Source organism: Eurosta solidaginis, chromosome 1, assembly GCF_040869045.1.
Source record: "Eurosta solidaginis isolate ZX-2024a chromosome 1, ASM4086904v1, whole genome shotgun sequence".
Taxonomy (NCBI): Eukaryota; Metazoa; Arthropoda; class Insecta; order Diptera; family Tephritidae; genus Eurosta; species Eurosta solidaginis.
This window is the reverse complement of record NC_090319.1, coordinates 149,592,419-149,607,628: the sequence shown is the minus strand read 5'-3', so window position 1 is coordinate 149,607,628 and position 15,210 is coordinate 149,592,419. Positions and strand designations below refer to the sequence as shown.

Genomic DNA, 15,210 nt, shown 5'->3' with positions numbered 1-15,210 from the left:
TCTACTAACTAGGGTGAGGTCCAGGACCTCCTCCCTTAACGCAGTAATAAAAGTCGGGTCATTCCCCCTATTACATATACAAAGTCCCTCATCTACAATAAAAGTAAATAAAGACTCACCTCTAGTATTGGTATCCGAGCTTCCCCAAATGCTATGATGGGCATTTGCATCGGCACCGATGATCACGCCAACACCTCTCCGCCTTGCTTCAGCGGTGATTTCACCCAGTATCGCAGGTGGTGGTCCCACTACGTCCCCGAGGAGGATGCACGCTGAGACCACCCACATTTCATTACTTCCTCGCTCGAGGCAGACCGTGGTTACGTCAGCATTGCTGAAATTAGAGAGAATAAAAGCTTTAATCTCTTTTTTAACAAGCACACAGGATCTAGGCCTACTTGCCTCCACATGCACCAAGGTGTTGAATTTTCCAGTCCTTAATCCAGAAATCTTACTGCCGTTACTACTCAGCCACGCCTCCTGGACAAGGACTATATCCACTCCGCCTTTTTCAAGGCAGAGCAACAAATTTGCGGAAGCCGCCTTAGAGTGCTGAAGATTGATTTGACGGATTTCCATCAAAAGCGCTCTTCTTCCGCACCCCATCCTTGGCGGATTCGTATTAGTATTGTCCATTCTAAAAAAGTCCCCCCTCAAGGCCGCTATCCGGAGCCGATTGTGTAGTCGCCCTTTAACGATCTCGTGGTTATCTATGCTACGCAGGGAGGCCACGCGAGGGTTGACGCATTACCTTATGAGTAATGCGTTCAGAGCCAGACCGGACGCGAAGCGGGAAAATCTTCAACCGCACCTACACCACCAACTTAACGGCGACGGAGCCGGAACGTACCTTGAGGCCCGCCACGGTTTTAACGGGACGTGGGCAGGTGCAGCATTAGCCTACCAGCCATTTTGGTAGGGTTTCACCCCGACCTACTAAAGTGGCAGAATACCGCACCTACCAGCCCAATGTCATCAAGTCAAAATGTAATGTGAAATCAAAGTCCTAAAACAGTCCAGTTCGTCACCGTTGTGTACCGATCTTGACTCTCCCTCCCCTGAGCTCGGCACAATGACTCAAGGGGTGCGGGTTTTATCGAGTTGTCCTCTCTAGATCCGCCATTATCAGTAGAAGCAGGGGCACCTCGTGCAGGACGTGATAACTAATCACGCGTGACATTCGTCACTATGGCCGGTCTAAGACTGATATCAGTCCCTGATCCAGAGCCTGAAACCACTTATGATATGCAAGCCAAGTATCTTAGCCCCTTTTAGGAAAAAATACAAAAAAAATTTCAAAGTTTTTTTTCAATTAAATAAAAAAAGAAAAAATTCTCGGCCCACGCCGGGATTAGTGCGGATGATTGCAGAATTGATTGAAGTGAAGTTTTAAAAAAAGGGCGAAATTCGAAAAATCCCGAAAAACTGAAAAATTACAAAAAAAAAACTTTAAAAATTTTTTGGAATTTTTTGCGAAAAGTACATTTAAAAACAAATTTAAAAAAAAAGATCCCAAAGTTATAGCATTTTGAAAACAAAAACGGTGTTTTTTTAAAAATTCATAACTTTTTTTGAGTTGGACGAAAAAATTTGAAAAACTTCTGAAAAACGTCTTTCGTAAGCTAGAAAAAGAAGAAAAACTTTCAGCCAATTGTAAAGGGGTCGGGTTCAAAATTGGTCGAAATGGGATGGAATACCCAATATGTACATACATACATTTCCATTTCAAGTATATTAAAAAAATAGAATATATGAGATATTTTTGCATACATATGTACTTTTGAAATATTTTAACATTTAAATTCATGTAGGTAATTGTCTTTAATTAAAATATAAATAAAAAAATAATAAAGTAAAACGATAGTTAAAAATCCTCATGGTCAAAAAGGGGTAAATTTTCTATGACTGTTGAAAACTTGAGCTGGCGGATTCCAGACTAGTTTCTCTCGATGGAGGTTAGGAAAGAAAGGCAGTGATTAATATTAAAATTTCAATAGACTTTATTTCACAAAATATGCAGTGGAAAATAACAGAAAGATAGTTTAAAGGTGCAAGCATGCAATTGCTACAATATTACCTTTAATATATCCAGGGACTCTGCGTTCTGGCGGTGTGACGTTTGATGTGGTTTTAACTTGCGGCTTCAAGACATTCGAGCGTGCGTAAACTGCTGCGGTTTTAATCCAAGTGAAAGAGTTTCCTTTCCACGCATTCCGTTTACCCCCAAAGCTAACAGGCCTTTGGCGGGGTAACTTAAAGAAACGTCAATTTTGCCTTTAGTATATGTGCTAACGGCCGTAACAAATAAGCGGTTTTGTATTAAATCGCATTAGGGTGGCCGCCCCTTAATTTTCCTTTGGGGTTAGCCTACTGGCCTAAACATGCCGACCCCCTTGCGGTACGCAACCTCGCCTTGCCCTGCTGCTAGAGTAGACAACATCTAGAGGGAGAAAGATGAGAAATTTGTGGATGGACAGACTGTACGCATGAGTTCAAAGTATAACATATTCTTGATTACAAAATTCATAATTTAAAGGCAAATTCAAAACTCATTTTTTTTTTTGTGATATTTATCTGCGACCCTTTAGGCTCTGGATACTCCAGAGAGCACGAAGCCGAATATCGTACTTTGCGCCAAGAGCGGGCCGAATGACGCTGGCAGAACTTGATTCAGCATAATGTCGGCATATACGTCTGCCCCGAGAACTAGGCGTACTGGCGACGCGACGTAGAATTTGGGATCGGCGAGACAGATGTGTGTATACATAGCCGCGATGGCTGGATCCAGGCTGTGACTAGGCGCCACTCGGTGGAAATGTGGTGTGACGACGGCATGGGTCGCAATGCGTTTGTTGTCGCCGTGCTTCCCCCGCAGACACACCACACAGCCTGTCTGGCTACCCACTCGAGTTTCGTCCAGCCGCAGATCCCGGACCAAGTCGGCCGATATGACGGTTGACGGCGAACAAACGTCGATCAATGCTCGCACCAGATGTAATCGTCCTCCAGCTTCTATTTTGACGATAGCGGTCGGCGAAAGCGAAATCATGGGCCGCAGTACCGGTCCAGCGACGGGGTCCAGCCCTGTACGTCCACTGCGGAACGTTAGCGGCGTCCTTAGCTGGCGAGTGGCAATGACTCCTCGAGAATCGGCGGCGGTCGACGTAGAGCGAGGCAGGCTAGTCGTGATGGCTTCGTGACGGCGATTTGTGTTGTTGTTGGCCAGCTGGGGGCGTTGTCGTTGTCGGCGACGACGGTGAGGGGTTTTGTTCGACTGTTGGCGCTCATGTTGTAGCAGGGGTCGGAAGAGCCGTGGTTCCGATCCCCCTGATAGTCGGAAGGGCAGTGGTTCCGATCTATCGGAGAGTCGGAAGGGCAGTGGTTCCGATCTCTCTTGAACCATGCTGGCCGGTTGAGAATAGGTGTCCTTCTCCGTGGTTTCTCGTTCCACTTCCTCCGCCTCAATATCGGAGGCGTATAGTGATAACGCCCCTTCGTGGTTCTCGCGTTCTTCCTCCTCTACCTGTACGCTCCACGGCTTGGACGGCTCACGCGAGGCTTTGGTTTGCTCATCCACGTGAAGGGTGGTGTGGTGTTTCTCGCCACATCGCCGACATCTCCCGTTGCTTGTGCAACCAGCCGTGCGATGCGCCATGGAGAGGCAATTGCCACAATAATTGCACAGAAGAGCTTCACGCATCCGTTCCTCAGGCGTCTTTGAACGGTAGACTGGGCATAGACGGATCGGATGCCTAGCCGAACACAAATGGCATGGGACCTTGAAATAGCTGGCCTTTTTTTCATATACCTTACGCAATTGGCCGTAGCGGGTCATGATGCCTGCAATTAGACTCATTAAGTCATATTATATATGTATTGATTATTTTTCAAAAAAAAATATCTGGTTGTGGCTGAGTGACGAGATTACCTCAAAACTTTGACTTATAAAATTTTTCGGAACCAGGTATACAAATTTAGAATTTAGGTATACAAATTTAGGTATACAAAATTAGGTATACAAATTTAGGTATACAAAATTAGGTATACAAAATTAGGTATACAAATTTAGGTATACAAAATTAGGTATAGAAAACTTAGAAACAAAGCTCAAGATTTGGGGTTATATTTGTGTCCTCTAGTGTATTTTAAAGTGCAGAACCTTGCTATAAATGGTGGTGATGTTTACTATAAACCATCCTGGGCTCCCACCAACAAAAAAATTTGTTCATGAAACTTTACCACGCCCATGCAAATGTGACTATGGATACAACCCATGACCGTAAAATGACTAGTCAGATGACGTGGAATGACGACAGCGTTTTTGCCGGGCACCAACAAGGTGCAAAACTTTGCTGGATTAATGTGTGGACATTATTACACTGGTGGTTAGATCGGTTATTACCCCTTCCCTTGTACTAATTTTTCACCTCATACATTCATTCGTAAACGAGTTGGTCTAAGTTCCGAATTGGTATTTCATTGAATAGCAACGTCTTATTTGCTATTAACGATCTATCAGAATATTTGGTACATTTGGCTTTTTGGCCTAAAATGGTGCAGGGTGAGTCAAGTGCCAATTAATTGCGGCCATGGGTGTTGGCATCACTGTTGATTAGTTATTAAAGGCATTTCCTGAATGAGAAATGTCATTATGAAAAAATCCACGAGGTTGTCGGTAGCAGAGCGGTAAGTATTGTAAATTTAGTTGTGGTTTCCTTTTACTATGATTTCTTTCTTATATTTTCAGGTCAAATACAATCAAATGGTCGTTTAAAATTGTTCGATAAGTCGCGAAATGCGCATGCTATTGGTTTCATTGCTCATATTGGCGTTGTAACTGCGTGCCTAATCTGAACAGCATGTATCAGTTTTAGAAACACACATATTTTCAGCCTTATTCATAAAACTTCTAGTTGTATTAATCTGCTAGCTAGAACAGTCACTTTTCCTACTCGATACACCAGAGTCTTCTAGACATTTGAAGTGCGTAAACGCTGTATCTCGTCAATGGTACGTTTCCGAACCATGTTAAACTCAAATGAAGTTTTTTCCTGCTCATATGGTTCGCCTTTAGCGAAAAACTTATTTTGCTTTTTATAATCAAGCTTGCAGCCATTACAGTTCGCTTTAGAAACAGCAGCATAGTCATCTGCAACTTTCATACCAATACTTATATCTGCAAAGCCATCGTGACGCGTGTTATTAGCTGCAATTGTATTCGCACTTCCATCATTTTTACTTAATTCTGTTGATGTACATTTATGATAGGAGGAAGTGCTATCGGTGAGTTGTGTATTGGTTGCGCTGTAGATATATTAATTTCGTCAGCTGAAAGGAATGGTGAGACACCAGAAATTTTGCTGTCACTTGGGCGTTCAGCTTCATTCACCCTCACGAGGGATGTAGCTACAGCAAATGAATTGGTTGTTGAAGAGAATAAAGCAAACAAATAAATTTAATCGTGTATCCAAGTAAAACATTAAACACAGGAGTCGGTAGTAGCTCTACACCTATTATTATAGCCACGACAAGGTGTCTGCAAACCGTACATGTATCAAATGCAACAGTTATAACATCATCAAAATCTTCATCGCCAGGAACAGGTACGATTGCTGCATCACAACAATCTTCTCCTTCTCGATTGAGCGCTGCACTTGGTGGCAAAAAAGTATCTATTAATAAACCAATTGTAGTCAGTCAAATAAGAGGACAGTCTAACATAACTGCAGCTACTAAAAATAAAGCACCGTCCTCCCCACAACTTCTCAAACAATCTAACGCCGCATGAAATATGCAACAAACGCATAAGCAACAGCAATCGCATAGTTTTTGATACCAATAAGTATGGCAAACTCTTTAACAAAATCAGGAACTGGTATTGAGTGTCAAGATGTTTTAGTCAGAGACACGAATTTGCGTTCAGTGCCTGCTTCGTCTCCAACAACAATGTTGATGCCACAACAGCTATTTATATGGATAGCACACAATTTATTACGAATGTAGATAATGGAACACAGCAAGAACAATCTCCACAACAACAACCAAAACAAACACTTGCTGACAATATAATACGACTTGTACCAAGCATTGGGAGCGGCAGTGTAAGGTCAATTTTACCATCTACATCAACAAGTGGTGGTGGCATTGCTAGCTCTAATAAGCAGCCCGTTCACGTAATTGGGCATCGTGTCGTGGCAAGTAGTGGTAGCGGTAATGGATAGCGGGGTGGTGACAGCAGTGCGCTCACCAACACAACAAAACAATACGCAGAAAACATATCAATAATAAATGCAAGCAATGCGAAAACATCTGTTGGCGCTGTTTCGTCAATAATAACTGCTGCTAGTGGATCGTCGCTTATAAAAATGTCACCTCACACATTCGCAACATTGCAACAAAAACATGGCCAACATATTGTTGTAAAGCAATCGTCAACGTCTCCCGTCACGTTATCGTCACCCGCAAACCAACAACAGCGTGCGATTGAAAGAACTACATTTTGAAAAATACTTCAATTGTTGCTCAACCTGGACTGTAGGGTGAGTTAAGTCAATGATGTATCTGCTTCACTATCTGATGATTCAGTTCTTACATTCCGTTCATTCATCAAATTAGGAGTGCCTGTGCCACATTCTATTTTCTTCTCCGAGCCAAAAGACGAGTGCGACGTTAATTAAAGCAACTGACCAGGTGTACGTGTATTGGTGTAGGCGAAGTGTTTATCAGATCGGAAATTTCCAAATCTTTCCTATTCTCAATTTTGCTCAAACCAAAATCAGTCAACTTTACATGACCAGTCTCCGATAACAGCATATTATCTGGCTTTATATCACGATGCACAATTCCATGCTCATGTAAACATATTGCAATGCTAATGCAACTTCTGCCACATAGAAACGCGCAACTGATTCGTCAAAGTAGCCATTCATGGTAAGTAATGATTTGAGACCACCGCCCACCATATAATCCATTACTAAATAGATATAGGAGATTGATTGCAGCGAGTAAAATAGGCCGACACAAAATGGGCTACGTGACAATGCTAAAGCATTACGCTCTGAAATAACTTGTGATACCATATTCTTATTTATCTTATCGGATTTACGCATTACTTTGATTGCGTATAATTTATTAGGACCATCGTTTTTATAGCCCAGAAACTCTACCAAATACGCCGCGGCTTATTGGTTTAATTATACCGAAGTGTTTGATTGTAGGTAGCTTTGTGCACGTTTGATTATCTGGTCGAGTTGTTAACATATTAATTTTATCTATTAAACGTCCTCTATCAATTAACATGGATGTCTTTTTGGGTGTCTTGTAATCACCTTGCTGATCTGTGTAAGAAGCATACGCACATTGTTGAACGTATTATTGACAAAGTGTTGGCCAAACTTGCATCGCCATATGTAGTGAACCGTATTGAGACTTTCACATGCCTTGAAAGGTTAGTGTTGCAGAATCAATTAAAGCTGCATGGTTCGCTATTATGGATGAAAGTACCGGGCTGGCTAGACGTGCCTGTGATTTTTAAAGGAGTTTTTTCTGAATCGACGCTTTTTCAAAAGTGTCTTATTGAATGTCCCTTTCGTCTTTAATGAGTATGAGAATTTCGATGGTTTGGATAGTTTTTCAAATACAGGTATTAAATCACCATTGAAAGGTGAAGGGGCGCGTAAAAGCCGACAGTTGTTTTTCTCTTTTTTTTAATATTTGAACATGCATTCAAGGCAAACTTGATGCTATCGCAAAGTGCTTTTTCTCCATCTGTTTTCGATGAGGTTGTCAGTTCACTGGATGAAATTCCACTAGATTTATAAGTTGGGCGGCTCACGACGTAGACTCATTAGTTTGGTATTTCGTGAAGTGGAAGACAATATAAAGGATTTTTAATTGGATGCCGCAGATTCTTCTGCCTCATCGCGATTGTAGGGCAAGATGATGAGTTTTACCAAGGGTCGGGTTATCTGGCCTTTCATCGTCATGATATCGACCACTCTGACGCGATCGTCAGGTCCTGGGTGTAATTTGACCACCCATCCGAGTCTCCATTCATTTGGAGACAAATTATCTTCCTTTATTACGACCAAGTCCCCGATTTTTAGGTTTGTTTTGGGAAATCTCCATTTGTTTCTTTTCTGCAGTTCAGAGAGGTATTCCGATTTCCACCTCTTGCAGAAGGAGTGATGTAGGGATTTTAACTTTTGCCATTGATTTATGATTGAGGCAGAGTTTTCGCTGGCATCAGGTTCTGGTGGAGATAAGAGATGCCCTCCTACCAGAAAGTGACCTGGAGTTAGTGGCTCCAGGTCTGATGCATTGTTTGACGCAGGGCTCAATGGTCGGGAGTTGAGGCAGGCTTCGATCCTGCATAGCAAAGTCGCAAACTCCTCAAAGGTGAATTTGCAACTCTAAGCAATTTTTGAGAAGTGGCTTTTAAAACTTTTCACTCCCGCCTCCCACAGTCCCCCCATGTGAGGAGCTGATGCGGGAATGAAGTGCCACGTTAAGGATTGATGGGAATACCTGGATAGGGTGCTATCGCGGGCATTTTGTAGGAATTCCCTCATTTCCGCTTTCAGTGCTCTAGAAGCCCCGACAAAATTCGTGCCATTGTCGGAAAACATCTTACTAGGGCAGCCTTTTCGCGATACGAACCTCGGAAATGCTGCTAAAAATGATTGGGTGCTGAGGTCGGAGGTGGATTCCAGGTGAATCGCTTTCGTTGCAAAGCAAACGAACAAGCACACATACCCCTTCGACACTCTACAACCTCGCCCTCGAAAGTTCTTTATATCAAAAGGTCCCGCAAAATCGACTCCTGTATTTGTGAATGCCCGTGAGTACGTAGTTCTTTCCTTAGGTAAAATTCCCATTAGCTGGGTTTGGACACGTTTTCGGTAAATCGTCCATTCCTTGCAATTGTGGATTGTCGATTTTATCATGTTCTTGACCCGTGGTATCCAATACTGCGTACGGATGAGGCGTAGCATAAGTTGGTTTTCCCCATGGAGTGAGATCCTATGTGTAAACTTTACAATAAGACGTGACAACTGGCAATTATACGGCAAAATGACTGGATGTCGCTCGTTGTACGGGATATCTTCGGAAGCTTCGAGGCGGCCGCCTGCCCTCATAACCCCCTTTTCATCTAAGAATGGGTTCAGTGGTAGTACCTCGCTCTTTGCTCCTATAAGTTCTTTAGATTTCAATGCTGAATACTCCTCCCCATAATGCCTCTTTTGATAGATAATAGTCAGACGTTGGGTCGTTGCTTTTATTTCGCTCGACGAAATTGAGCAAGACTTCGATTGAAATGAGGCTCTTGTTTTTTGGGTTAGTTCTTTGAAAGAATCTCCAGACGTAGGATAGTACTTTCAAAGCTCTCGAGAGGTCAGAAAATCTTGTGAGGATATCAGAGTCTGTATCTACTATTGATGAGTGTACCTGGACCCGCTTTTCTTCTGACGTGGTGGTATATTCTGTTTCTTGGGTAGGCCAATTTGAACTATCTTCATGGAGCCAAGAAGGGCCCTCCCACCACAGGGCTTTGTTGATAAGATCTTCAGCGGGTATACATCTACTTGCGAGATCTGCCGGGTTTGATGCCGAGTCGACATGAAGCCAGTTTTCTTTCCCTACTTTGTCGATTATTTTTGTCACCCTATGGGCAACGAAAGTGGACCACGAACATGGGGGCTTGCGAATCCATGCAAGGACGATTGTCGAATCCGTCCATAGATAGGTTGTAGGGTTGTTAAAATTAAGATTTTTCGCGACTGACTGTACTATTTCTGCTAGCAGGACCGCACCACAGAGTTCAAGGCGGGGCAGAGATATAGTCTTCACCGGGGCTACACGGGTTTTTGTGTAGAGCAGATTTACGAACACATGATTATCAACTTGTACCCTCAGGTATATTGCAGCTGCGTATGCTTTCTCGGAAGCATCGCAAAAGCCATGTAGTTCGCTGCTCGCTACCGGGGAAAGCTTTTCCCAACGTGGTATACGAATGCTTTCAATATGTCTTTAGCTTTCTAAAAAATTATGCCATCTATCTAATATCGCGGGAGATACGGCTTCGTCCCAGCCCGTGCCTTCCAGCCAAATACCTTGCATAATGATTTTCGAGGTAATAATAAATGGCCCTAGCCAACCTAGTGGATCAAATAATTTTGCTATAGCAGACAATATTGTTCTCTTTGTGAACACGACTTGGTTGTCTATGGGTTTCGTAGAAAAATAGAAATAGTCAGAGTAGGCATTCCACCTGATCCCTAAGGCTTTAACCATGCTAGCATCCTCAAAGTTTAAAAAGTTTTCATTTAATAAGTGCGATCTTGGAATACCTTCCAGTAGTTGATCGCAATTTGAAGTCCACTTCCTGAGGGAAAAGCCGGCTGATTGTAATGCCGCTTGGATTTCGTCCCGTGCCTTGGTGGCGGTGGCAATGGTGTGTCCGCCCGCTAAAACGACGTCGACATACATAAACTGTCGTAGGATGTCCGATGCGATGGGATAGGTTTCCTCTATGTCCTCTGCTAGTTGAAGAAGGGTCCTTATGGCCAGGTAGGGCGCGCAGTTTACTCCGAAGGTCACCGTCTTCAATTCGTATATGCTGATGGGTTCGCTGGTGGATGACCTGAAGACGATGCGTTGATACCTGGTGTCCCTGGGCTCTAGCAATATCTGCCGGTACATCTTTTCGATGTCACTGTTGAATACGTATCGGAACAATCTCCAACGGAGTATGAGAATTGTTAGATCACTCTGAAGGACTAGGCCTGAATGAAGGACATCATTTAAACTGATTCCATTAGCAGTGGGACAGGAGGCGTTAAAAACAACTCTCACTTTAGTGGTGGTGCTTTCTTCCTTAATTACTGCGTGATGGGGTAAAAAATAGGTGGCGCATGTATCTGTCGGAACATGCTCTTCTACTCGTGCCATATGAGCTAATGTTTCATATTCTGATACGACTCGGTTATATTCCGTCTGCAATTCGGGATTTTTCGCTAACCGGGTTTCATTTCTGAAAAATTGTGAGCACGCGCTCTTTAACGACGGTCCTAATGAGATACCCTTTTTAAAATCCTGCTACAACTCCTCGCAGTAATTTTCGTCTTTGGTATAAATATGGTTTCTGGGAATGTCTTCCAGCTCCCAAAATGACGCTATTTGTTTGTCCAGCGATACCTCATTAAAAAACGACACACACCTGCCGGCTGGGCTGGCCGTTTCCGTTTGGCCAGTTAATATCCAGCCAAATACTGTTTCCTGCGCAAGGAGGGTGCCTGAAACATTTTTTCGTATACCGCCTAGCATTATCTGTGCGTAAATATCCCCACCAAAATAAGATCTACTTGTTCATTTACAAAGAACCTCCGATCTGCTAGCACCAAGTCCGGGAAAACTTGGTGTGTCATGGGGTCAATTTGACAGGTTGGGAGATTGCCAGTGAGCTGGGCTAAAACCAATGCCGTAGTGTGTATGCGTACATTCGAGTTTATTGATGACCGCAACTGAATGAAGCATGCCTCTTTCACTTGGGCTGACACCGTGTTATTTATCCCTGACACTTGTGCATTTAGCTTTCGACTGGGCAAATTTATCCTTCTCTTAAGTCGCTCCGAAATGAACGAGCACTCTGATCCGGAGTCTATTAGGGCACGGGCCGAAAAGTGTTCATTGTTATAAAAAATACTGACTTGCGCATTACCTAATAGAACCCCTTTGCTTGTATTCGCGAAACAGGAATTGTAGTTGGTTGGTTGATTATTTGCCGTGGCAAACTGACGTTGGGCCTGAGCCTGTGCCGAGGTAGATGGTCTTTGATCTAATTGTGTTTGTTGGGTTGTGGTTGGTCTTGCACCCGTGCCCGCATTTTGTTGAATATGCAGGAGTGTATGATGCCTTAGATGGCAAATGCTACAATTAAAGGAGCACGTACATTTGGATACTGTGTGTTTCGCTGAGAGGCAATTCAGACACCCCCTACTGTCTTTTATAAACGCCACTCTGTCCACGACAGAGAGCCGTTGGAAGGACAATGAAAACTTGAGCTCGAAGGACCATGAAAACTTGAGCTGGCGGATTCCAGACTAGTTTCTCTCGATGTAGGTTAGGAAAGAAAGGCAGTGATTAATATTAAAATTTCAATAGACTTTATTTCACAAAATATGCAGTGGAAAATAACAGAAAGAGAGTTTAAAGGTGCAAGTATGCAATTGCTACAATATTACCTTTAATATATCCAGGGACTCTGCGTTCTGGCGGTGTAACGTTTGATGTGGTTTTAACTTGCGGCTTCAAGACGTTCGAGCGTGCGTAAACTGCTGCGGTTTTAATCCAAGTGAAAGAGTTTCCTTTCCACGCATTCCGTTTACCCCTAAAGCTAACAGGCCTTTGGCGGGGTAACTTAACGAAACGTCAATTTTGCCTTTAGTATATGTGCTAACGGCCGTAACAAATAAGCGGTTTTGTATTAAATTGCATTAGGGTGGCCGGCCCTTATATTTCCTTTGGGGTTAGCCTACTGGCCTAAACAACTGTGTCAAGAAAAAAATGCATGTATGTACATACATATGTACAGCGTATTACGTACGACGCTGTGGCGCCTCGTCTTAGTAAACAATAATCATAACCAAACGCAAAATATCAGCCGCTTGCAGTTTGCAAAAAGCGTTGATTTTCATATTTCACAATTGCTGCTTTTTGCGACTGCTAAAATCTACACTATATATTTTACAGCGACTGTGGCCACTGAGGAAAGCCGCAATAATATCAATAATTAAATATACGAAGGCGCGACTGTTTACTGCATTACATTTCTTTCGCTTTTGGTTTTTTGGTTGTGCTAGTACTGAGACTGTTGTTTTTTCTCAAAAGCGCAAGCCCAAGCAAGTGTTCGTATTAATAAGTCGACAAGCAGTAAAGTCTATGAAAATCGAAATTTTGGTGACTTTTACTATTCCGACTGCTAGGATGTTAGCACCCCATCGGTGGATTTTCAAATCGAAAAGTATGCCAAATAATTGGTCACTAATTGGTGAGCGGGTCCCACTAATAGGTCAGCCATAGACAATTTTTTATGGCCATTTAAAGTTTTCCATGTTAAAAAAAAATTTCCTGGCTAGACACCCTGTATACGTAGATTTTCCAAAAAAAAAAAAGTACGCCAATTAATTGGTCACAATTGGACAGCAGTTTTTGTTAATTGGTCAGTCATAGGAACTTTTTAATTAATTTTTAAAATTTTTCTTATTATGGAAAGTGTTATCGGCTAGGATGTTAGCACCCCATCGGTGGAATTTCAAATCGAAAAGTAGGCCAAATAATTGGGCGCTAATTGGTCATAATTGGACTGCGAATCGAACTAATTGGTCCGCCATAGACAATTTTTTATGGTCCTTTAAAATTTTCTAAGGTAAAAACAATTTTCCTGTCAAGAATTTTCCAAACAAATTATGCCAATTAATTGGTTACTAATTGGTCATAATTGGTCAGTTTCGTTAATTGGTCAACCACAGGAACTTTTTAATTAATTTTTGAAATTTTTCCTGTTATCGAAAGTGTTATCGGCTAGGATGTTAAAAGTATGCCAAATGATTTGCCACTAACTGGTCAGCGGGTCCCACTTATTGGTCAGCCATAGACAATTTTTTATGGCCATTAAAGTTTTCCAAGTTAAAAAAAATGTTCCTGTCTAGACACCCTATATACATAGATTTTCCAAAAAAAGTATGCCAATTAATTGGCCACTAATTGATCAAAATGGGACAGCAGGTTTTGTTAATTGGTCAGCCATAGGAACTTTTTAACTAATTTTTAAAATTGTCTTTGTTATCGGATGTTAGCACCTCGTCGGTGGATTTTCAAATCGAAAAGTATGCCAAATAATTGGTCACTAATTGGTCAGCGGGTCCCTCTAATTGGTCAGCTATAAAAATTTTTTTATGGCCATTTAAAGTTTTCCAAAGGAAAAACAATTTTCCTATCTTGACACCCTGTATACATAAATTTTCCAAAAAAATTATGCCAATTAATTGGTCAATAATTGGTCAAATCGGTCAGCAGGTTTCGTTAATTGGTCAGCCACAGGAACTTTTTAATTAATTTTTCAAATTTTTCTTGTTATGGAAAGTGTTATCGGCTAGGATGTTAGCACCCCATCGATGGATTTTCAAGTCGAAAAGTATGCCAGGCCCCACTAATTGGTCAGCCATAGACAATTTTTTATGGCCATTTAAAATTTGCAAAGGGAAAAACAATTTTCCTGTCTTGAAATCTTGTATACATAAATTTTCCAAAAAAATTATGCCAAATAATTGGTCACTAATTGGTCAACGGGTCCCACTAATTGGTTAGCTATAGAGAATTTTTTATGGCCATTTAAAGTTTTCCAAGGTAAAAACAATTTTCCTGTCTAGACATCTTTTATTCATAGATTTTCCAACAAATATTACGCCAAATAATTGGTCACTAATTGGTCATAATTGGTCAGCATGTTTCGTTTATTGGTCAGCCATAGGAACTTTTTAATTAATTTTTCAAATTTTTCTCGGCTATGCCAATTAATTATTCACTAATTGGTCGAATTGGTAAGCAGGTTTCGTTAATTGGTCAGCCGCAGAAACTTTTTAATTAATTTTTAAAATTTTCTTTGTTATCGGATGTTACCTTTTATCGGATGTTAGCACCCCATCAGTGGATCTTCAAATCGAAACGTATGCCATATAATTGGTACCTAATTGATCATAATTGGTCACCGGGTCCCACTAATTGGTCAAGCATAGAAAATTGTGTGTGGCCAATTAAAATTTTCCAAGGTAAAAACAATTTTCCTGTCTAGTGACCCTGTATACATAGATTTTCCAAAAAAAAGTATGCCAATTAATTGGCCACTAATTGGTCATAATTGTTCAGCAGGTTTCGTTAATTGGTAAGCCATAGGAACTTTTAATTAATTTTTAAATTTTCTTTATTATCGGATGTTACATTTTATCGGATGTTACCACTCCATCGGTGGATTTTCAAATCGAAAAGTATGCCAAATAATTGGTCACTAATCGGTCAGCGTGTCAAACTAATTGGTCAGCCATATACAATTTTGTATGGCCATTTAAAGTTTTCCATGGTAAAAACAATTTTCCTGGCTAGACACCCTGTGTACGTAGATCTTCTAAAAAATTGGTAATTTTTTATGGTCCT

The 15,210-nt window shown here is 41.6% G+C and overlaps 1 pseudogene; it reads right to left on the bottom strand.

Moving 5' to 3' along the window:
* Positions 1-4,748: 4,748 nt before the first annotated feature.
* On the bottom strand, positions 4,749-8,551 carry LOC137238115 (serine/threonine-protein kinase greatwall-like; annotated as a pseudogene).
* Positions 8,552-15,210: the final 6,659 nt, after the last annotated feature.